General features: G+C 40.3%; 1 long non-coding RNA gene across 1 annotated transcript; it reads right to left on the reverse strand.

Moving 5' to 3' along the window:
• Positions 1-10,873: 10,873 nt before the first annotated feature.
• On the reverse strand, positions 10,874-18,899 carry LOC143031162 (uncharacterized). The gene is made up of 3 exons (XR_012966981.1): positions 18,751-18,899; positions 17,040-17,155; positions 10,874-12,020 (listed from the first exon to the last, which is right to left on the reverse strand). It is a non-coding gene; the product is annotated as an uncharacterized LOC143031162 (long non-coding RNA).
• Between the last annotated feature and the right edge of the window lie 5,100 nt (positions 18,900-23,999).

Raw genomic sequence — 23,999 nt, forward strand, 5'->3', positions numbered from 1 at the left:
CCCTAGCTTGGCACTGATTATGGACTGGAATATTCGTAGGATTTGTCGCCCTCATCCTATGACAGTTGCTTTAGGATGAGGTTTTTGGGGTAGTGAATAGATAGGGGGTCCCTCACCCTTTTCCTTTGTGAATTTCCCTTCATATTTGCTACCCTACTCTCCTTTTTCACCATCTTTCTCTAATACTTGTTAAGGAAGGTTCTGGTATCTTGGTGCCTTCCAAGCTACATGTCTGAACCCAGTCAAGTGGGGATGTATACCGCGAGGTCACTACTCCCTGCGAGGGCCGAAAGCCCACCGACTGGGGAATGCATGTTTGTGAGGTAGGTACTAGGCTGCTGACTTCCTTTCTCCCTATCCAGTACACATGCAGAGTGACTACGCCGGACCCATCCTAAATGGGACAAAACAAAAGAGGACAAACCCCGGGTTGACAAAGTCTCAAACTCACCTCCGAGGCCCTGCATGTGTAAATAGTCGTTTCTGGAACCTCCCGACTCTGCAGAGACTTTTCTTTTATTGTGCGTGGCAACGGGCAACTGCAGTATCTTCTTTCTATGCACTGATTTTTCTTTCTCAATATATGGTGTGGTCTCATAAATATACACGATGATGGCGGCTGTTGAAACAGAATGTTCTAAACCTCCACCACTACCTGATCCTCCTCCTAAACCCCCCGATCCCTCTCCTAATATTGCCAATCCTAATGTTGACAATATTGACTCAACAAAAATAAAAAACCCAGTTGACGACCCTGGCTTGAAAAAGGACTTCGGTAAAATCAATCAATCAAATGCTGCCCCTAATAGTCATAGAATCTTGCATTTACAATATGTCTCTCTTGATAAGAGTTATACAGACTTATATGAAAAGTTCCGTAAATTTGGACAAATTAAAGAGATCAGAGTTAAACTGACAACTTTAAAGCTTGGCTAGTGTGGATCTCATTTCTGTCTAATCAGGATGCAGCTGCTGCCTGCTTGGATTATAATAATTGTAATGAGAATGAATCTTCAGCCCAACTTGTTGGTAGAGTGCCACCTAACTCTTTTATCCAGAAATCCCAGTAGAGGAAATATGACTCTTCCCCTACCTAGTATGGAATAGGATTCGAAAATTACAAGGAAAGTTACTCCATCTCCCTTACCCATTATGAAGATAAATATATACATATACCAAGGCTTTGGTATATGTATATATGACTCTTCCCCTACCTTAGTATGGAATAGGATTCGAAAATTACAAGGAAAGTTACTCCATCTCCCTTACCCATTATGAAGATAAATATATACATATACCAAGGCTTTTTCCCCCTTACAAGAGGGGTAGCCAAAAAGAAAAAGGCACAAACTCAATCCCACCCATTCCACCTCTGAATACACTCCACACCCCTCCACCCTCCCTCTTATTGCACCTCCTGAATGACGGGTCATCCCTGCACCTTGTCCACTGCCCTGGGTCAGAAACAGTGTCGCAAGACACAGCACATCCACAGCAAGGCCGCTTCATTAAATCGGCGACCCCCCCTCTCCGTTCCCCCATTGCATAAAATGAGAGGACAGGGAGAAATCCCTTCGGGCTGCGTCAAATTTTGCACACACATACTACCTCACCCCCCATCCACCCGCCCATTCCACCTCATGCTATCACAACATCATCCAGATACAAGAGAAGTAGCAGAGGTTTTTGGAAGACATTATGCTGATATTTCAAGCCCACTACATTATTCAGATGATTTCATAAGAATTAGAGCCAAGACCACGATTATTCCTCCTACCAATACGAACTCGGAGGCATATAATCTTCTCTTCACCTTGGATGAAATGGATCATGCTTTATCTCTATCCTCCCCAACCTCTCCTGGAGAGGATGACATTCTTTATTCCATGGTTGGTCACTTATCCATATCGTCGAAGAAATTCCTTTTAAATGTGCTGAACAAATTTTGGTCTTCTGGATCTTCTCCTAAATCTTGGAAGACTTCAATCATCATAGGAATCTTAAAGGCAAGAAAAGACCCTCATGACCCACAAAGTTACAGACCTATTGCTCTCACAAGCTGCATTTGTAAGATCTATGAAAGAATGGTTAATATGCGTTTAGTTTGGTTTTTGGAATCTAAAAATCTGCTATCTAACAGACAGTTTGGATTTAGAAGAAATAAGTGCACTCTGAACCCCTTACTTTTTATCACTCGTGAGATTGAGAATGCCTTCGCAATTGAGAACTCTAGCATTGGTGTGTTTTTTGACTTGAAAAATGCCTACGATACTACCTGGCGGGGAGGCATTCTGAAGCAAGTTGCAGAGTGGGGTATCGGGGGTAATATGTTCAATTGTTTAAAGGACTTCTTATCTGACCATTATCTAAAAGTCCAAGTGGGCTCTTCTTTCTCTTGTGCATATCTTCAAGAGGAAGGGATTCCCCAAGGAAGTGTTCTGAGTCCTACACTCTTCAGCATAGCCATTAATAGTTTATTAGAACAAGTTCCCACAGGAGTTCATGGATTGGCTTATGCTGATGACTTCGCTATTGTGTGCAGCAAATCGACAACATTAGAAACGGGCCAAAAGATTCAAGAGGTTATTAACTTAGCAACAACATGGGCTAATTGCAGGGGCTTCAGATTCTCTGCTGAAAAAACCAAAGCCATAAGGTTTTCCAGACTAAGACGCAAGGAAGAAATACCAACACTATTCTTAGAGGGTGTCATATTACCATATGAAGATGAAGTAAAATACTTGGGTCTGGTATTGGATAAAAGGTTGACATTCACATATCACATAAACGAGGTTGTATACACTGTCAAACAGCGACTTAATATACTAAAAGTAGTGTCTCGTTTCAACTGGGGAGCAGATCGTGTAACTTTAATAAGGCTTTACCAAACATTGTGCCTTAGCAAAATGGATTACGGATGTCAAATTTATGGATCGGCATGTAAAAGTTCGCTGAAGAAGCTTGATATAGTCCACAATATGGCTTTACGGATCTGTTCGGGAGCCTATAGAACATCTCCAGTGGATAGCTTGTATGTGGACGCAGGAATTCCTCCCCTGTATATTCGCAGGGAGAAATTAAACCTTAGATATATATCTCGTGTCTTGACATCCAAACAGAATCCAAACTTCAAATTTGTAAAGCAGCCGGTAGACAGAGCTCCAAGGAAAAGTACTCTGCCGAAACCTTTAGAAGTGAGATGTGAAGTTGGGACAGAGAAGGTAGGACTTGTTCCTAACACAATTGCTGAGATCACGCCTCCCAAATTCCCTCCTTGGAACCGATGCCCCACTGAAATATGTCCTCTTAAAAAGAAGAAAAACAGAACTGCTGTAGAGCTAAAAAATGAATTTTTAGAACATTTATCAGTACATGCTGATGCAATTTTTATTTATACAGATGGATCAAAATCCCAAGACGGTGTTGGTTGTGCTGTTGTAACTGATAGCACAGTTTTAAAGAGAAAGTTGCCTGATTTTAGCTCTGTTTTTACTGCTGAACTGCTGGCAGTCAGCAACGCCCTCAAGTTTGTTTTTAATTCTGTTCCGTGTGGTAGGAACGTTGTTATTTTTACGGATTCCATGAGCGTTCTATCCTCTGTAAATAATTTGTTGCCTCATAATTTTTTAGTGCAAGAAATACAGGAATGGCTGATTCTCATAAACAACAGAAAGAAGATAAAAGTAAACTTTTGCTGGGTGCCGTCCCATGTGGGTGTCACTGGAAATGAAAAGGCCGATGCTGCAGCCAAAGCCGCCACTAGGCTCACCCATATAGCAGACCGAAAAGTCCCACATATGGACTTGAAACAAGTGATCCATTGTTATACAATGAAGAAGTGGCAAGAGCAATGGACAAGGCTGGACGGCAGTTATAAATTAAAAGAAATTCATTCCTTAGTGAACCCTCGGAAGTGTCCTCCTTTGGACAGAAGGTCAAGCATTGTCTTGACAAGACTGAGAATTGGCCATTCCTACATTACACATAAATTTTTAATGGCAAGTGGGGCAGAAAGGCTGGCCCCCCAATGTCCCACTTGCCAAGTAGTTTTGACAATAAGACACATTTTAGTTCAGTGCCCTGCATTCTCCAATAAGCGCAGGGCAAATTTCTTAACAGATTTATCTTTTAAAGAAATTTTAGGGGAGGAAGCTTGTGTGAAGAACGTTTTAAAGTTTTTAAATGACATAAATTTATTTTATGAAATTTAAAATTGTGTGTGAATGCTTGTGAGTGTGTGTTGTTGAAGTGTGTTCATGAATGTCTATTGTTTTAATTGTTTTACTTGAATTTTATTTGTATTTTATCTTTTAAACTAAAAGATAAATATGCACTGAATGGTCTACCGGCGCTTGGCCTTGGAGCCAAAAACTCCATAAATCGACTAAACCTAGAGAGCCTCTGTTCAAGGTGAATGCTGACAACTTCAAGAATACTAATTTTTTTTTTTTTTTTTTTTTTTTTTTTTTTTTTTTTTTTTTTTTTTTTTTTGAGGCTTTTTCCCCCCCTTACAAGGGAGGTAGCCAAAAGACAGGCATAAAAACCACTTCCATCCCCAACATACTCCACTCCCATCCACCCCTTTCCCTCTTATCTTGGCACTTCCTGGATGACGGGTCATCCCTGCATCTTGCCCACTGCCCTGGGTCAGAAGCAGTGTCACAAGAACCAGCACATCCACAGCAAGGCCGCTTCATTTAATCAGCGACCCCCTCCGTCCCTTCATGCAGAAAAGGAGAAGACTGGGAGAAATCCCTTCGGGATGCATCAAGTTATTCCTCACACATACTCCCACACCCCCCATTCCCCTCATGCATCACAACATCAACCATTCTCCATTCATCCCTATCTTCTGTCCTCCCCCATCCTTCCTCAACAGACATTCCCCTCTTTCCCAATGTTCCTTTTACCCCCATCAATCCATCTCGTGCACTGAATGGCCTACCGGCTCCGGCGCTTGGCCTTCAAGCCAAAAATTCTTTAAATCAATCAATCAACCGTCAATCCATCTCATTTTAGGTCACCCCCTCATGTTCACTACTTCCACATCTTTATTACTAGTCTTCACTCATTCTTTCCATGTGTCTAAACCAACCTAATACTCTTTCATCAACCCTATCTCCCAACTCCCTTTCCACCCTCATTCTCCTCGCCTCGTTTCTCATTCTATCCAGCCTAGTAACCCCTATCATACGTTTATGCCCCATGTTTCTGCCCCATACAGTGCTGTTAGCACAATCACACCTTCATACAATCTCCTCTTGGCATCCATTCCCAGATGTTTGTTTCTCATTACACTCATTTCTTTTGTTCTACATTCTACCTCCACTTCTTTTCCTGCCTCATTGGTGCCCAAGTATCTAAAATTATCCCCTTCCAGTCTCTCTTACGTAATACTCACTTGCAATCTGCTGCCACTTTCTCCCCTTGTACATCTCATCACCTTATATTTATCTTTAATTTCCTTCCCTCGCACACCTTCCCAAACTCCATCACCAACATCCTCAATCCCTCCTCTGATCCTGTCTCAAGCACAATGTCATCAGCAAAAATCAACTGGCTTATCTCCATTTTCTTTAACCATCTCCAACCCCTGACCCACTACCCTTGCATTCACCTCTTGCACCACCCCATCCATGTAAAGATTGAACAGCCAGGGCGACATGACACATCCCTGAATGAAGTCCCACCTTTACCTCAAACCACTCGCTCTCCCCATTTCTAATCCTAACACCAGCTCTACTACTCCCGTAAAAACTCTTGACAGCTCCTAAAAACTTTCCTGAGTTACATTTAGATATTTGAGATGAAGCCTATATTTGACAGTTGATTCTGCACGTACACACGTACCTGGACTTGACAAGACTTGAAAGGGAGGTAGCCAGCCAAGGCACGCACCCACTCCCATCCACCACCCATTGTTCCCTCTCACCTTGGCCCCTTGCGGGTGAAGGGACATCCCCGTCTCCTGCCCACTGCCTTGGTCAGAGGCAATGGCAACAACATAAGAATAAAGGAGACTACAAGAGACCATAAGGCCTACACTAGGCAGCTCCGTATCCATCACCACCCGTCATCCCCATCCATAAAGATGTCTAATCGTTTTTTAAAACAACTGATAGTTTCAGCGCTTGCTACATGGTTACTAAGTTTATTCCATTTATCAACCACCCTATCAGTAAACCAATTCTTGCCTATTTCCTTCCTAAATCTAAATTTGTCCAGTTTATACCCATTACTGCAAGTCCTGCCTTGTTGTTTTATTATGATGACCTTGTCTGCATCTCCCTTGTTATAGCCTTTATAGGAGACTGCAGGAGACCATAAGGCCTTGGTTGGCTACCTCCCTTTCAAGTCTGTGCATCCACAGCAGGGCCGCACAGCGACCCTCCCTCCTGATACAAATTTGAGACGACCAAATTCCAAAGTAGACCCAAACCTTGCCATCGACCTCCAAAAGTGTGCATGGAACAAGAGTTATGCTGGAAGGTCTCAGAAGAGAAAGCTGACAGTGTTACTCTATACCAAGTTCACAATATCCTGCAATATCTCTTGTGCACGAGAGACCAGGGATAGCAGATTGACTCCACAAAGACTTTGTTTTTATCACAGTTTAGTTTACTTGAGAATTCCCGCAAGGAGATTTTCTACTTTTCCCAATCTTCATTTATGCACAATATATATGGGATCATGGTCAAATCTCAAAAAAAAAAAAGAATTCCCGAAATGCCTGCAGGCATTTCGGGAATTTTTTTTTTGAGATTTGACCATGATCCCATATATATTGTGCATAAATGAAGATTGGGAAAAGTAGAAAATCTCCTTGCGGGAATTCTCAAGTAAACTAAACTGTGATAAAAACAAAGTCTTTGTGGAGTCAATCAGCTATCCCTGGTCTCTCGTGCACAAGACCAGCAGCCTCCAGGAAACTGGCAACAGTCATTGGGTGGGACCACGCGTCACTTCGAGAAGAGCTAGTGTGTTGTCTGGGTGTTGTGGTATGATGAGTGTCTTCATATGGTGGTTGCATCTGTGACCAGGCCTATTCTGTGTTGGTTCCGTCATAACGACGGATGTTGTACCGAGTGTGCTTCTTGTCAAGTTTGGGATGGTTTCCTCTGGGGCTTGTGGTATGGTACACCTTACACTAATTCTCTCTACTTGCGGGATAATGGAAAAAGTCATGATAAACAATGGAAGTGTTGCACGTGCAACTGACAAAACTATGAAGCCTTGGCTGTCGATTCGTGCATGCAGAGCTCCACCTGTGCTTGGCCAAATGTGTCGACTTTGACAGACCTTACAAGAACGAAAAAAAAATTCCTCCCACTGATGAAAGAGTCCCATTTAAACAAAGAATGCAGTCTTTTCTTTCATACTGGGTGATCGGTCACCTGCATCAAAGGAACTACAGCAAGGTTCCAATACAGATTTCCTGTTCCAAGACTTGGCTGTAGAAGAGCGAGACCTCATCCCCCGAAGGCTTCTTTAGGTCCCCTGATTGCAGAGAGAATTGATGGAAGGCAGGTCCTTTCCCGTAGACGTGTTCAATTTCAGAGCTGCACGACCCCAAGCATCTTGTAGCAAACTTGTAGGTGGGATGCAATTTGTGTCCTGTGCCTCGGAAGAATGTAATACTATATAGACATGAGCAATTGTTCATTGGAAAGAACCATCGACATTGGTTAAGTTTGTGAAACGTTACCATGAACCCACTTGAACTCTACCTTTAGATGTAGATAGGCATTGTCGATTTATTAATTTTTTTTTTTTGTCATGTTTAAATATTTTTTATTCTCCTGTTATATCTATTTCTAGTTTGTACTAAGCTAGTATTTACTAATAATGTAAGTAGAGTTGGCTTTGTCTTTGAATAACGCACATTGCTCTAGAAGGGCTAACCTGAATTTTGTAAATATAGGATGGTTTGGACACATGGAAAGAATGAGTGAAGAAAGACTAGTAAAAGAGGTGTGGAGGGAGTGAACATGAGGGGACGTCCTAGGATGAGGTGGATGGATGGGGTGAAGGGGGCTTTGGGGAAGAGGGGAATGTCTGTTGAGGAAGGAAGGGAGAGGACGGAAGACAGAGGTGAGTGGAGAATGGTTGTATATGGATGATGTTGTGATTGCATGAGGAGGAATGGGCGGGGGGGTGGGGTAGTTTGTGTGAGTAAATTTTGACGCAGCCCGAAGGGATTTCTCCCCGTCCTCTCCTTATATGCAAGGGGGGGTCGCTGATTAAATGAAGCGGCCTTGCTGTGGATGTGCTGTGTCTTGCGACACTGCTTCTGACCCAGGGCGGTGGGCAGGGTGCAGGGATGACCCGTCATCCAGGAGATGCTCAGATGAGAGGGAGGGTGGGAGGTGTGTGGAGTGTATTTAGGGATGAAATGGGTGGGAGTGTTTTTATGCCTTTCCCTTTTTGGCTACCTCCCTTGGAAGGGGGAAAAAGCCTTGGTATATGTAGATGAAGTTTATAAAGAGATGTATTCTGTAGTACGAATACGATGATTTTGAATATAAATTGAAGTATATGTTCTCATGCACATGTGAGAAAGCTATAGGAAAAGGTAAGGATGTTTTTTGAGCTTTTATGGATCTGGAAAAGGTTTACGACAGGGTAGACAGGAAGGCACTGTGGGAGGTACTGCAGATATATGGGATAGGAGGAAAGCTGTCAAGAACAGTCAAAGTTTTTACAAGAGTAGTAGAGCTTGCATTAGGATTAGAAGTGAACAGAGTAAATGATTTGAGGTAAAGGTGGGACTTCGTCAGGGATGCATTATGTCACCCTGGCTTTTCAATCTTTACATGGATGGGGTGGTGCGAGAAGTGAATGCAAGGGTAGTGGGTCAGGGGTTGTCGATGGTTAAAGGAAGTGGAGGTAAGCCAGTTGTTGTTTGCTGATGACACTGCGCTTGTAGCAGGATCAGAAGAGGGATTGAGGAAGTTAGTGACAGTTTGAGAAAGTGTGTGAAAGAAGAAAGCTGAAGATAAATGTGCACAAAAGTAAGGTGATGAGATGTACAAGGGGAGAAAATGACAGCAGGCTGGAAGTGAGCATAAAGGGTGAAAGACTGGAGGAAGTGGATAGTTTTAGATACTTGGGTGCAAATGTGGCAGGAGAGGGAGTGGAGGTAGAATGTAGATTGAGAGGAGCGAGTAAATGTCTTGGTGGATTAAAAAGTTTAATGAGAAATAGACATCTGGGAATGGATGCTAAGAGGAGGTTATATGAATTGTGCCAACAGCACTGTATGGGGCAGAAACATGGAACATAAGAGAGGAGTTTGAATGTGTTTTAAGATGAAATGTCTGAGAGGTATGATAGGGGTTACGAGGCTAGATAGAGTGAGAAATGAGGAGGAGAATGGATGGAAAGGGAGCTGGGAGATAGGGTTGATGAAAGAGTATTTGGATGGTTTGGACACGTGGAAAATGAGTGAAGAAAGATTAGTAAAAGAAGTGTGGAAGGAGTGAATATGAGGGGGCGTCCTAGGATGAGATAGATGGATGGATGGGGTGAAAGGGGCATTATAAAAAAGAGGAAAGTCTGTGGAGGAAGGACGGGAGAGGACAGAAGATAGGGGTGAATGGAGAAGGGTTGTGTATGGATGATGCTGTGATGCATGAGGGGGGTGGGGGTGAGGAAGTATGTATGAGAAAAAATTTGACACAGACCGAAGGGATTTCTCCCCGTCTTCTTTTTTGCATGGGGGGGATGGAGGGGGGGGGTCACCGAATTTATGAAGCAGCCTTGCTGTGTCTTGTGACACTGCTTCTGTCCCAGGGGGACAGTGGACAGGATGCAGGGAGGACCCGTCATCCAGGAGGTTCCAAGATAAGAGGGTGGGAGTGGAATATATAGGAAATGGAATGGGTGGGAGTGGTTTCTGTGACTTTCTTTTTGGCTACCGCCCGTGTAAGGGGGAAAAAGCCTTTGGTATATGTATGCTCTCATTATAGTTTCAGAATACTGGGCAAAAGTAATTATTAGTCTTCCATTTTTAAAGGTTTACCTTCAATAATGCATTAAATATACTTCTAATTATTCTCGCTGAAGTGTTTTAAATGCAGGGGGGGGGGGCAATTTCTGCCACATACTTGTAGACACGACCTCTGCAATGAGGTATAAAAGAACAACCCTGCAAACATAGTGGGCCATTGACCCCAAGTTGGCATAGATTTGTAACAAATGGGCCAGCCTAGGGCCACTTAACCCGTTAAACTCCGATGACAAGATGTCTTGTCATTTGGTCAAATAAAACAAAAAATCATAAAACACCAAAATGTTTGATCAAACACCAGAAAAACATGACGTCAGTGGTCCTCGCTTCGCTCGCGAGCGAAGCGAGGACCGCTGACGTCATGTTTTTCTGGTGTTTGATCAAACATTTTGGTGTTTTATGATTTTTTGTTTTATTTGACCAAATGACAAGACATCTTGTCATCGGAGTTTAATGGGTTATGTTTGTAGGGAAATTTGGGGGGAAAGCCTCACTACCACTCCAAGGATCCACCACTTCAAGTGTCATAAGGACACAAGCACTGATGAAGTGTCAGCGATGTACTGCACGTCTTTGCTAGAAAAAACAAACACTTCAGCAGTCTCCTGTAACTGCAGCATTCAAAGACATTTCTTTTTCTTGTTCTAAAATAACAACTTTACCTTCTTTGCTTTGGTTGTAACATTATTTAACTTTTTCAAAGCTGACAATGCATCCAGATGTATTTTAGGTAAGCAACTATCACTTTTGAAACATTCAGAAATACCATTTAACATTACCTTTAAGGCAAGCAAGATCTTATCATAATTATTTGTGGCCAAAATATGTCATATATATATAAACAAGGTTATCAAAACAATTACAAGTACAAGTAAATGTTATTGTATACTTCATACATTCAAACATTGACTCTTATATATATACTAAAAAAAAGAAAAACACAAGCTTAATCACTTAGTAAACACAATTGCAGACATTACGAATGGCTGGAAACAGAAGTTGACATAATATATTTTCACAGGAATGCAACAAGACTTTTTTGTTTTATTCTGTGACTGATTTCTTATTATTACTTTTATATTCTTATTTCTATTTATTCTATGTTATTATCATTTGTGAAAAGAGAGGAAAAACAACGTGATGATGACGTTATGTCGATGGTGGCACCCTTCACACACTTGGCCCTGCTGCTGCCTAACCTTTGGGATTGGGACTCGTTGCTGCAGTCAGTGACCTGGTTGTTGACTACACAAACCACAAAGCTCCTTTCACGTTTCATTTTGGTTGGCGCCAAACCTTGCTAACCTGCTTCGCTTCGCCGTTAGGAACAGGAGCCGCTCTCACCTGTGACATGAATGACGCTCTCGTCCGTTCTTTTCCCTCTCGACAGCCAAACCCAAACGGGCTTCACAGAACCGAGGCTACGCAATGGCGTGCCTCCTTCCTACTTACTTATATGCTCACGGAAATAAAGCACACATCTGTGATCCTCAATCCCGCAAACATTAATGTCCCCCTCCATAGCATAAAACCCACGTCCATTCTCCAACTCAAAATCATTTCTGGAGTGAAAAATAATGGCATGTGGCTCTATCTTCTGAATGACAGCTGGCCTCGCAAAAATGAACTCATTATCTTCAGAAGTCGCCGAGCCTACAACTCTGTTTTCTTTGTCCACTATGTCAATCATTCCACCAGAGCCACACATACAAATTCTCAAGAAGTGAACCTCAATCGTTGTGTCACTTTCAAGACAATCAAACAATTTAACTTCTGCAAACGGAGGGTATTTCTTTTTATCTCCACATTTAGTAAAAGTATGACCAAAGCGATAAAGCCCCTCCAGGCTAATCTTTGGTCCACTGCCTCCTTGGGTAGGACCGAGCGGTTTCATGCGGTTGGCCATGTCCAGGAACCGCCCACACCACCTTCAGCAGGTCGTCCTTGAATCTTCTCACACACTCCACTCCTCCGGGCCTAGCTAGCTAGCTAGCTGGGGCTAGCTTTTCCCCTGCAATGAGGAAAAGAGACACAGTGCCACTCACAGATCGCCTTAGAGTCGGAAGTCGAGGGACGAATATCTAACCACAGCTGCATTCTATATCAGGTTGAAAACAAAGAGAGGTTTAACCCTCCTCCTCCCTGATCTTTGGGAGTAACGGGGGAGGAAGAGGAGGAAGGTTGTGATGTGAAGAAGCTGGAAGAGGAAAAGGAGGAGGAGGAAGAAGGAAAGGGAGAAGGAGAAGGGAAGATAAGGAAATAGAGGACAAGGAGGAGGAGGGAGAGAGAGTAGGAGAAGAAAAGAAGAGGGGATAGAGAATAATGGTGAGTAAAATGAGAAGAGGGGAGGGGAGGATGAGAAGGAGAGAGGAGGAGAATGCCTGGGTATATGCCTGGCCGCAAATGCGCATGGGCAGATGGGCTGGCGACATGGCATCTTCCTCCTCCTCATGTTTATACATAACATATATACTTCTATATTTACTGTGTATTAACACATTCGCTAAATAAGATAAAAATAATGATAAACAAATAAGATAAAACAAAAAGTGCCATAAAATAATTACTAATAATTTGTTCAATTAAATGACATAACGTTTGGTCATATTTGCATATGTTAATACACGTGCGATGTTGCCACATCTCGGGGCTTGGAGATACTGATAACTTTCTTTCAATTGTGGTTCGTTAGGTTTGGTCCTACACCGGGACAGCAAAGGTTCGAGTTCGATTCCTCGCGTCTGCTGTGGCTATTTTAACACACAGGTCCATTTTATCTTTAGGCGGAGTAGCATCAATATCAATTCCCCCTTAAGCAATATATATATATATATATATATATACACACACATGTGTGTGTATATATAGACATCGTAGGACTGAGCGGAAAGAAAAGCTGATGCGATTACAAGATGGTCACCACCTGTTCTATAGAGGTAAGGACAAAGATGTAGTGGAGTCGGATTCTTAATAAACCGAGAAGTTGCTGGTAATGTAGTCAAGTTCAGTAGTTTATCAGACAGGGTAGTTTGGATTGTGATTAAATAGTTCAGGTTTATGCACCAGCTTCACAGAGTTCAGATGACAGAATTGAGTCCTTCTATGATGATTTAAGTCGGGTAATGTATCAAGAAAATGTAAGTACACATTGGTAGTTATAGACGACTTTAATGCGAAAGTGGGGAAGAAAATGGGAGACGAGTCGTGCATTGGGAAGTTTGGAGTAGGTTAAAGAAATGACAGAGACGAGTTGTTAGTCAATTTTGCAGATAACCGCAACATGAGGATAATGAATACTTTCTTCCAAAAATGTGTAGGTTGTAAATGGACCTGGAAAAGTCCCAATGAAACAACAAAGAACGAAGTAGACTTCATATTAGGAGATGAGAGCAAGTGTTTGCAATGTTACGGTCATAAATAAAGTCAACATAGTGACCACAGCTAAATTCAATTTCAGAGCAGAGAGAAATAAACTAGTTTTAAGAAAGAAAATCAGCCTTGCAAAGGTTAAGGATAAGAAGACATCTCAATTAGAAATTGAAAATATATTCGAAGCTCTAAGATCCAACGAAGACACTGTGGAAGATATGAATTTGAATTTAGTGAATACCATTAGGGACTCTGCAGAGAAAATAGGAAGTACAAAAAGTATTAAAGAAAAAAAAATACTCTAAAGCTACAAATGACCTAATTAAAAGAAGAAGGACCATACAGATTAAAAGCAGGAAAGACGAAATAGAAAGAGTAGAACTAAAGCTTATCAACAAAAGGCAAAGATCAGAGGGAAAAAAAAAAAAAATAGAAACATGGATGAAATAGAGGAAACTATTCGGAAAAGTAAAAGTATTAAAGGGACCGAGTGCAGACATGCTTTGGGAAGACAATAAGTGATATGTTTGAAAGATAGGAATGGAGAAATCATGAACTGCAGAGACAGAAAGGTAAAAAGAGTAGAATAATTCTATCAAGAGCTTTACTCGTCCAAGACCGTAGTTGAGACAGTAAATTTATCTTTAGACTTTAGTAGTATACAATAGAAGAGGCAGATTTTGCTCTAAAAATATGAAACGAGGAAAAGCACCTGGGGAAGATGGTATATCGATAGATCTTTTGAAAGACACAGGGAAAGAAGTTCATATCAAGTTAGCTCAGTTGTACATCCAGTGCTTATATCGAGAAAATGTTCCTGAATTGTGGTGCAATGCTACAGTGATTTTGCTTCATAAAAAAGGAAACCAGAGGGATCTTAGTAACTATCGACCGATTAGCCAATCTATTATTTTCTTCATGTTCCATTGTGAAGAAAATAACAGATTGGCCTTCCTGGACACGGTGGTTTGGAGAAAAGGGAATAAGACCGCATTTCCAGTTTACAGGAAAAGAACCAACAAGGAGGACATCGTGCATTATTACTCGGCGGCCCACAACGACAAAATTAAAAGTTGAATTGTCATTGGTTTCTTCCTGAGAGCTTTCCGAATATGTAGTGAGGAATTCCTCCAGGAAGAGATCTATCACATTTTTTACATTTTCAAAAAAACTACGGTATCCAGAAGGTCTTGTACGCAGACTGAGGGAGAAGGCCCCAAGAATAAATAAAATAAGCGGAGGGGATAAAAGAGGAGAGAGTGAGGTCGACAGTGATGGGCTTTTGTCCGTTAGTTATTTCGGAGAAACCAGCAGAGGGATAAAAAAAAAAAAATGTACCTGTGGACACAAAAGCGACGCCAAAGCTCACGGAACTTCAAATTCGTTAGTGGTCCACCTTGACAACTTTGCCCGCCTACCAGACTGAGAAAGAACAGAGGTGCTACATAAGGGTCTAAAGAAACAGAGAAGAAAAGTAATCGAGGCAGCCTACATCAATTTACATCCATGTAGCAACCACCGTGATGGATTGGAAGAACTGAAGAAATCACGTGAGGAAAAAAGTAAGAGATAGATCAGTTGGGAAATAGAGTAGATATGCTGCATTAAAACCAAAAAAAAGTTGCACATGTGGAAGGTATAGAAAAATAGAAAATAAACTTTTAAGAGTTTTAAGTTGAAGAGGCTAGGAAAAATAACGTATCGGTATATGGAGCTCCAGAAAGTAATGCTGTGGAAGAATACCAAAGACAAGAGGTAGGCTAAGCTTTCCAGGATTTGAAAAGGGTATGCAGTTAGATGCTAACAACATTACCACACACAAGTGACTTGGAGGGAGGGGGATGAATGCAAGCAGACCTAGACCAATATTGGAAGGTTTGGGAATGGAAAATGGAGTCCTGAGAGAGAGAGAGAGAGAGAGGAGAAACTCGTCGGGAACAAGGCGTATGTGGATGTGGCATTACATCATGACACGACAAAAGCACAAAGAGATAGGCAGGCCAAAACCTTTTACAGGAAACGAAAAAGAAGAAAGATGAAGACAAATCGGGAGACTTTATCTATCGAGCGAGGTGCGCTAGGAAAAAGAAGGGTGGTGAAGTTAAAAGATAATTGAATTGCTGGTATACAAATGCAATGTTTCGACGAACAACGCAACAGAGTTGAAAGCTAGAAAACAAAACAGAGAATATCATAACTGAAGTGAAGCCAAAGATAAAAAGATATAAGCTAACAAATTCAATAAAATTGAATGGTTACAAATTATACAAATATTGACGATGAACAAGGAAGGGGTATTGTCGTTGATATTAGATCAGTTATAAAGAGTGGATTCTATAAAGTGTGGGTTTTGGTACAACTTCTGGGCAACTTGGATGTGTATATTGTGGACCAAGTACCCTGAAAACAATACCAATGTAAAGGGCCCTACACACGCTCAGACTTTTACTCAGACTTGTTTGCACAAAACAAAACAAACAAACAAAAACAAACACAAAACACAACACAAAACAAAAAATATGACGTGTCAGTCCGCTTCGCTCGCAAGAAAGCGAAGCGAGGACCGACGTCATATTTTTGGTCTGTGCAGACCACAAATCTCCTCTACATAGACACATTCAGACTTGTCTGTGCATACATGGTTTGTGCAAACAAGTCTGAGTAAAAGTCTGAGCGTGTGTAGGGCCCTTAAGAGGACTCGTAGAGAAAGTGTCTGTCAGAAAAGAGATTGACACATCTATTAATAATGGGAGACTTCAATTAATCCAAAACTGACTGGAATAACTGGAACACACCAGGGACAAGCGACACTAGCAAAGAATCTCTCTTTGTTAAAACTCTGCGAGATGTGTACATGCACCAACACATCATGCAGCCAACAAGAGGCAGAGGGTGAGAAATGCCTAACCTTTTAGATTTCTTGCAAGTGAAGAAAGTATGAAAAGAGTGCCAGAGAACTGTCATCACCACTTGGGAAAAATGATCACTGTATGATCGAGTTTGATTGTAAGTGCTACATCAAAAGTGCTCCTGGAAAAAGACTTTTTATCTTATGACAGAAACAGAATTGAAGAATATCCCAAATAAGTCGTATGAGGATAATTTATTAGACAAGATCAATGCCAGAATTACTTAATAAAACAAAGATGCAATATCACTTATTAAAAAGAAAAATATATGCAGGACAAAATATATGGAACCAAGGGACCACGTTAAAACCGTAGAATAAAAGAGGTGCAATGACAACGTATGGGCCATGACGAAGAATACGAGATTGCTGAATCGGCAAAAGTCAGACCAAAAAAGTTCTGGAGATTTATAAAGAGCAAACTTAAAACAATTACCATGGTTGCAGACTTGAGGATGAAAAAGAATGTCAAAGATGTACTGGTAACCATAGATTAAGATTAAGCAGAGTTTCTTTCAACATTGTTTGCAGAGGGTTTCACAAAGGAACCAACTGGGGAACTACCATCAATACTGAATGTAAGATTTAATAAGCAGCTGGTAGAGTTTGGTATAACTAGGGATGTAGTAATAAAGCAAATTGACAATTTCAAAACGAATAAATCACCTGGACCACACAATATCAATCTAAGAATCCTTAAGGAACTAAAAGTTGAGCTAAGTGAAATACTAGTTAATTTTTATGAATACTCACTTGCCAAAGATGGGGTACTAGATGAGTGGAAAGTCAGCAAATGTCAGTGCTATCTTCAAGACAGGAATCAAATCCAATAACAGTAATTATCACCTGGTGAGTCTGACGTGTACTGCCTGCAAAATGATGGAATCCATACTGAGAGATCACATTATGAAACATATGTTATACAACAAGATATTCTCTAATACTCAATATGGATTCATACCAGGTAGATCAACCATTCTACAACTGTTGCAAATGACAGCTGAACCCAGGGCCCTCACATGGTGGTGGTGGGGGGGGGGGGAAGGCGGCATATGCCCTGGGGCAGCACATTTAGGGGGCTGCAAATCTAGTCTGGACATGCCACCCACAAAGCTGACAAATTGATATATATATACATACATACATACATATATATATATATATATATATATATATATATATATATATATATATATATATATATATACATGTGTGTGTGTGTGTGTGTCAAAGGAGCCCTGAATATTTTACTGCAATATACGAATTTTGCATTAGAATCAATAAAATATGAAACATTTTTCCCTTATCCTTTCCTCAATAGGGGCATTACATACATATTTTTAAATCCATTTATATATATATATTATAATATATATATATATATATATATATATATATATATATATATATATATATATATATATATATATATATATAATTGAAGAAAATAGCAATAGATGCATTGATGATCTTCTTGTATAGATTTACAAGACGTCAAACTATAGACCTGGCTTTTGGGTGTAAGTTTGCTATCGCTGGTCCAAAGGACATGATTCAGCTATGAAGGCAAGGAATTGGCAAAAAGTGTTCCAAAAGATGTACAGGATAGTGACCAAGAAACAGACAAGGAAATAGAAGTGCACAGATTAGGTAAATATGCAGGAGAAGGAAAAAATCGACAACTAAATTTTAAATGGTCACAAGTGGCAGTAGAGGAAATTCTAAGAAGGACAGGAATATTAGCACGAAGCGAACAATATGAAAAATTATCGTATACGTGCTACAGAATACATCTCTTCAAAAGCATCATCTACATTTACAGTTTTCACTTTAGCTCCCCCGAGCCCCCCCCCCAAAAAAAAATAGTAATAATAAATAAATAAATAAATCCTGGATCCACTACCCAGTGCACTATTCTTTTGATGTAAGGATGGAAGTCCTTCGAAGTAACTTGGGGCGTGGTCGTCGTGCAACTGCCGTAGACTTTTACGGTTTCACATTTACTTCCAAAGGTCACCATGAGCCGTGGAATTTAAATATAAAATAGATTATAACAACGCCCAGAATATTGCTGGAATATCACAGACGATGCAGAAGGTACGGACCCGCTGGGAAAGAATTTAGAATTCAATGATTGCGTTGTTAGCACAAACCAAGTTACGTTCCAAAACGTTTCGTCACATCCGCCCACTTTTAATTTTTGTTCTTTCTTTTTCGTTATTATCGTATTACGGGATATTTTTATATTAAATAAGTCTAACGTGAAACAACCTTCCAATGCTGTTACGATAAAAAAAAATACGAATATGATAACTTGCTCAACTCAAGTCGCCTTTGAATTGTACACAGCACTGAGCAAAATTAGATTTGCTACACCTACAACTACTCTTGACGTATTTTTTTCTGAGTTTTTGTTTTCCCCTCCTGCCCTCCCAACCACCGTCACTTCTATTGCTTCACTTACCTTGCAAATAAGGTCGATAAGGAATTCAAAAGGCTTCTTCTCGCTAATGAAAAGGAGCTTCGTTGTTGTTCACCGAACAGAATTCACACTTCAACTGCGATGACGTAGGCACATGAACAGAGTTGCCAAGACGGTCGAGAAATATACAATGGCCGACTGGCAAACATAAGTTCTATTCAAATGCAGCCGAATGAAATTTCGATGAGCTACCATTATCAACTGGCAAAGACATATGTGGCTACTACCTCAGTTAATTTAGCATTTTCATAAATGTAGAAATAAGATTCAGATGAGATACAGCAATGGGACCTTTCGCAGTGAGCAGTTTGATACCAGACACCGCCAGATTTTGTAATTCTTGCCGGAAAATGAATAATTTTTTTGGCAAGTTTATAAGCTTACAGAAGTGTATTGTTGTACATTATTGTGTCTGAAATCTATGTCAATTGATTTCATGATTACAAACGGCATATGCATTCTTTGAGCCTCTATTTATAATTACAGATTATATTCGTAAAACAGCCTATAATTGTATCAAGCCAAGCAATTTGTCATTTTCTACCGACTTCAATGGATGTATACTGATATATACTTTCATTTGAATGAACCAAGCAATAGGCAAATCCATGTAATGTATCGAAAATATAATTTTGCATCGAAGACTTAATTTTTTCGGTACGATTAACATTTGTGTCTCTTACTTTTTCTTGAACCTGACGTGCACTCTGCCACGGCACACGTAAAATTAGATATATTTGTTTGAAAATAGCTCCCAGCAGATCTAAGAGGCTATTCTTTACATAAAACGTCGTTCACTTCGTACGTCCGCCACCACTGTTGTTATTTTTTATCTCACTGACGTGACAGTTATATCCATTATTTTTCAACACTCAGATAAAATGCACAAACCGAAATCAACATACTCTTATTTTTACTGCTCATACTTACTTCAGTAAAAATAATTACCTGTTTTTAGTTTTACCTTATAATTAGATTAACAAAGCCTTATCACACACCAGTAAGTAAAAATTATAACATTAATAGTCATGTTTTTAATTTTAAATACATTTATGCAGCAATTTATGTTGTATCTTTTTTTTTAAATATCGGTTTCCAAATTAGCTAGGTCACCCCTTTGCCTCGTGAAATCCGAGACAATTGAAAAATCTAGCGCTAATAGGAATCTACGAGCCTGACTGCGAAAGGTCCCATTAAGCATGCACAAAATGTACCGAAGCTACTATTTCAAAATAATTATTTTACAGAATAGCTTATGCTTATGCGAGGGGAATAATTTTCTCGTGGTAACAAATTATACATTTTTTCGTTCGTTTAGACGGAGTAATAAATATCTTTATATGTATACATACGAAAATATCAAATGAGGTAATGGGTTGTTGACCACCGATTAGATTAGTGGTATGGTAAGTTGCCGATTTATCATTATTCGTGTTTATTATTGTTTGCCACCCGAGTATTAATTCTTGTGTATTTTCCACCTCCCATTCCCACCTCAGGCCATTTGCCTGTCATGATATCATATATTGCATTAAGATAACCTATTCAAATTTACAAAATAAATAAAATCACATCAAATAAAAACACCTCTCTCATGTGTATTAATGGTTAGCCAGATTGTTCCACTTAATTTCTTAGAGAGCTACACTTTAGATTTGCATAAATTTTCTTTTTAGTATATACATGATGTAGTTGATGTTTTCTGTGCTTTTCAGTTTGTTTATATTACTAATAGTGACTTCATGCATGCAGTGTCAGTATGAATACTTGGGCACTCCGATATGCATGTTGCATTTTCTGCATTTGATATCATTCTCCCTACATTTGATGATTTGTAGATGTTATTTACTTCTAGCATCCTAGTTCGTTGCGAATATTGTTGATGTCTCTTGTCTGGAAGGCTGTTTCATATATTCGTTCTTGGTTGACTTACTGTTTCATATGGGTGTAATATCTTTGTATTTCCTAAAAATGTCTACAAGCTATTTAAACGCATCATCTTGGTCTCGGCGAATCCGTTATGCATTCGATTCAAGTGATATATAATTCATAATTATGTGTAATGTATTTGGAACATAATTTTTGTAAGTACGACAGTGTGTCTCAATCTGAAATTAAAAATCGAGTAAATTTTAGTTTAGTGTTATACATGATTTTCATCTATGAGAATTTGGTTTTATTTTGTTTACTTATTACATTTGAATGTTCAATATTAAATTTTAATCTTTTTATACGAAACTAGAGTTTTTGTTATTTTTTGGACAAGAGGCTGGGATTTCATCATGGAATTATTTGGTTAACCCATTATAGCTATCTAACAATATATCTATTTCTCCTCGATTTAACTTGTATGCCGAATGCAAAAGAATACAAAGGAGATGCAAAGAAAGACAGACTTGTCGAAGACAACTGTTTTTATTCATTGGTGTTTGTTCTCTTATAGACTATTTTCTAACAACCATTTCTTGTGACATTACTACGGTACACAATAAAATAGTCGTCCACGTTCGTATTATCGAAGCCATGGAACATTTTTGAGACTTGACGATTCTTTTGTGTCCTGATTATAGTAACGAGGCTCGATGAGTCCCCTGCCTAACAGATATGTAGTTTTAGTGATTATTGTACACGCAACGGAATGTCCCAGTACTGCCTGTCCAAGACAATTTTATTAAGCTGAGGGAAACCAACACAGGCGTGTCGATTAAGACGACCGCCGTGTCAAGTTGCAAAGTTTACCGTTTGTATCAAGCTGCCGTGGGTATGATCAAAGGCTATTTCCGCCAAGCTATTCAGTTCCGAATAAGTCTTATAAGTTTCTCGATACGAGACCGTAGCTATGCTTCGATGGTGATGAGCTATATCGTCAGGATGTTGATTTCGTTTTGGTAGTTTTCTCTCAGCGTTCTCACCTCCTATTCCTTTTCCGCTCGAACAAAATTGATGAGCCTCTCATATTCCTTCCTCTGCATTTCAAAAAGGGCGTTTTTTTCGTCAAGAATTTTCAGTAGGTCCCTTACAGTGTCTATTAGACGACGCAAGTCCTCGGCATCTTGTTCTTGGCGGCAATTTTGTTGATCGACTATCTCCCGCAACCGATGGACCTCGCGTATTAGTGGCCCCATCGGATTTTCAGTCTCATATTCTTGGTGCATACCGTCACTCTAGTCACATGGGGGGCTGTGTGGGCCTTGTGATATTTCTACAGCTATTTTGAAACTGCAGTGGAGACAGGTAGTGCCTTCTGTGCCTGTGACAACTTGTTCGACTTTGCACGAACAGGGGGGGGACCGCCCACAATGCTTGTAGTCACCCATGCCAGCCCATCCTGGAACATTAATTTTATCTGCATAGCAGACAGCTGACAGAATATAGCACTACTCACATTTTTCTTTTTATTAGAACTGGATGTATGTACAAATTTCAGTATTGCACTATTGTCGCATTGTATGTCGTCATATCGTTAGTGTATGAGAGTCTAGTGGTGATTATTTCCATGTTTTAAGTACGAGGAGGTATCCCACCTCTGGTGGACAAAGAATTATATGTATAAAGTCATAGCCTTACCCGTAGATCGGGCCATATATACTCGTCCAGTGGGGTTAATAGCTGACGATCATTACCCCAATGCGTGATTCCAAACCGTGGTGGTTATGTGCTAGAAAATAAATATAAATAAATAAATAGAATGAAATTAAGATTGTCCTGTATCTGGGCTTTTCGTTAATACAGGCCTTTTGTATTTCAGTTGTTCTTGATAAACACTTTGATGATCTTGATTCTTACCTATAAATTTAATTACGTTTTTCTTTGCCAAATTGTTGTTATTGTGCTGTAGTAATGGCACTGGTAGCGTGCACCCGATACTTTGGGGACTGTTTTGGAGCGCCTCTACGGACCAGAGCCACACATCATTTTGTCTATGTTAGAGGAAATCTACTCCTAAAGGAATTATTCTACTTTTGTACTGCAACTAACCCCCCCCCCCCTTATGCTGTTACGCTTCGTTATGCTTGCGGGTGATAAAAAGCGCTAAAAGTGGGACGGTGTGATAGTGCTAGGTATCCTGCTCCCTGTAAACTCATCCTACCAGAAATCAAGGGACAAGAGGCTCTGGGGGGGGGGGGAGATTTCCAACCAGAACCCTAAGATATTTGGGCCAATAAATGTGCGTGGGTGTGGGTGTGGTATGAACGTGGTGCAGATAGGGGTGTGGCGACTATAGTCAAACCAGCATAAGGAGTCCTTTGGGGGCGTGGCTTCGTTGCATGCAGCAGCGACAAATCTAATCTATTTAACTAATGCATTTTGAGTTTTAGAATATGAATGTAATTTTACCGATTACTTAAATGTATACGATATACTTTATTTAAATAATATACTAATGATATATTTAAAACATCCGTTTACGTCAGTTCAAAAATAAGCTAGATAAGAATGTGGCATGAGCTTAAAAAAGATAGGCTGGAAGAGGCATTCGCTGAGAGTCCGTTCGTGTCGTTTAGTCGGCTACAAAGAATGAGCTGGGCTGGCGAACTGGTCGATGTCTTTGCCAACGAAATTAGGAGATTAGCGGGACTATCGACATTCAAAGGCGAAGGCTTAGAGCAATTAATCAACCCATTCAACTCCGATGACAAGATGTCTTGTCATTTGGTCAAATAAAACAAAAAATCATAAAACACCAAAATGTTTGATCAAACACCAGAAAAATATGACGTCAGTAGTCATATTTTTCTGGTGTTTGATCAAACATTTTGGTGTTTTATGATTTTTTGTTTTATTTGACCAAATGACAAGACATCTTGTCATCGGAGTTGAATGGGTTAAAATGGTGTTTCATGTATCCGCTGGGCTACAGGATTTAATAATGCCGTGTCGGCGAGCATGGACGTGTTGATAGTCCATGCTAGACTTCTCACAAGGGCACAGAGGGGTAGGCTTTTAGCTGCCGTGGCGACTGATAAACCGAAAGGCCCAGGATCGAGATGCCAGCCCGACGAATCACCTGAGAAGAGGGGAGACCCGCCGGATCAGGATCCACCGGACAATAGAAGAGGGGAGACGGGGGAGTCCAGGGGTGACCACAGCGGATGAAGAGGACCACCTAGGATGCGTTGTTATACGTGTGGGCGCCCTTGGCACCTCGCGAGGAATTGCAGAGAGAAGGAGCCTTTCTGTTACGAATGCAAAGAACCTGGACATATCATTTGACAATGCGAGAAGGTAAA

Source organism: Oratosquilla oratoria, chromosome 12, assembly GCF_046742065.1.
Source record: "Oratosquilla oratoria isolate Oo_2021 chromosome 12, ASM4674206v1, whole genome shotgun sequence".
In the NCBI taxonomy this organism is placed as follows: Eukaryota; Metazoa; Arthropoda; class Malacostraca; order Stomatopoda; family Squillidae; genus Oratosquilla; species Oratosquilla oratoria.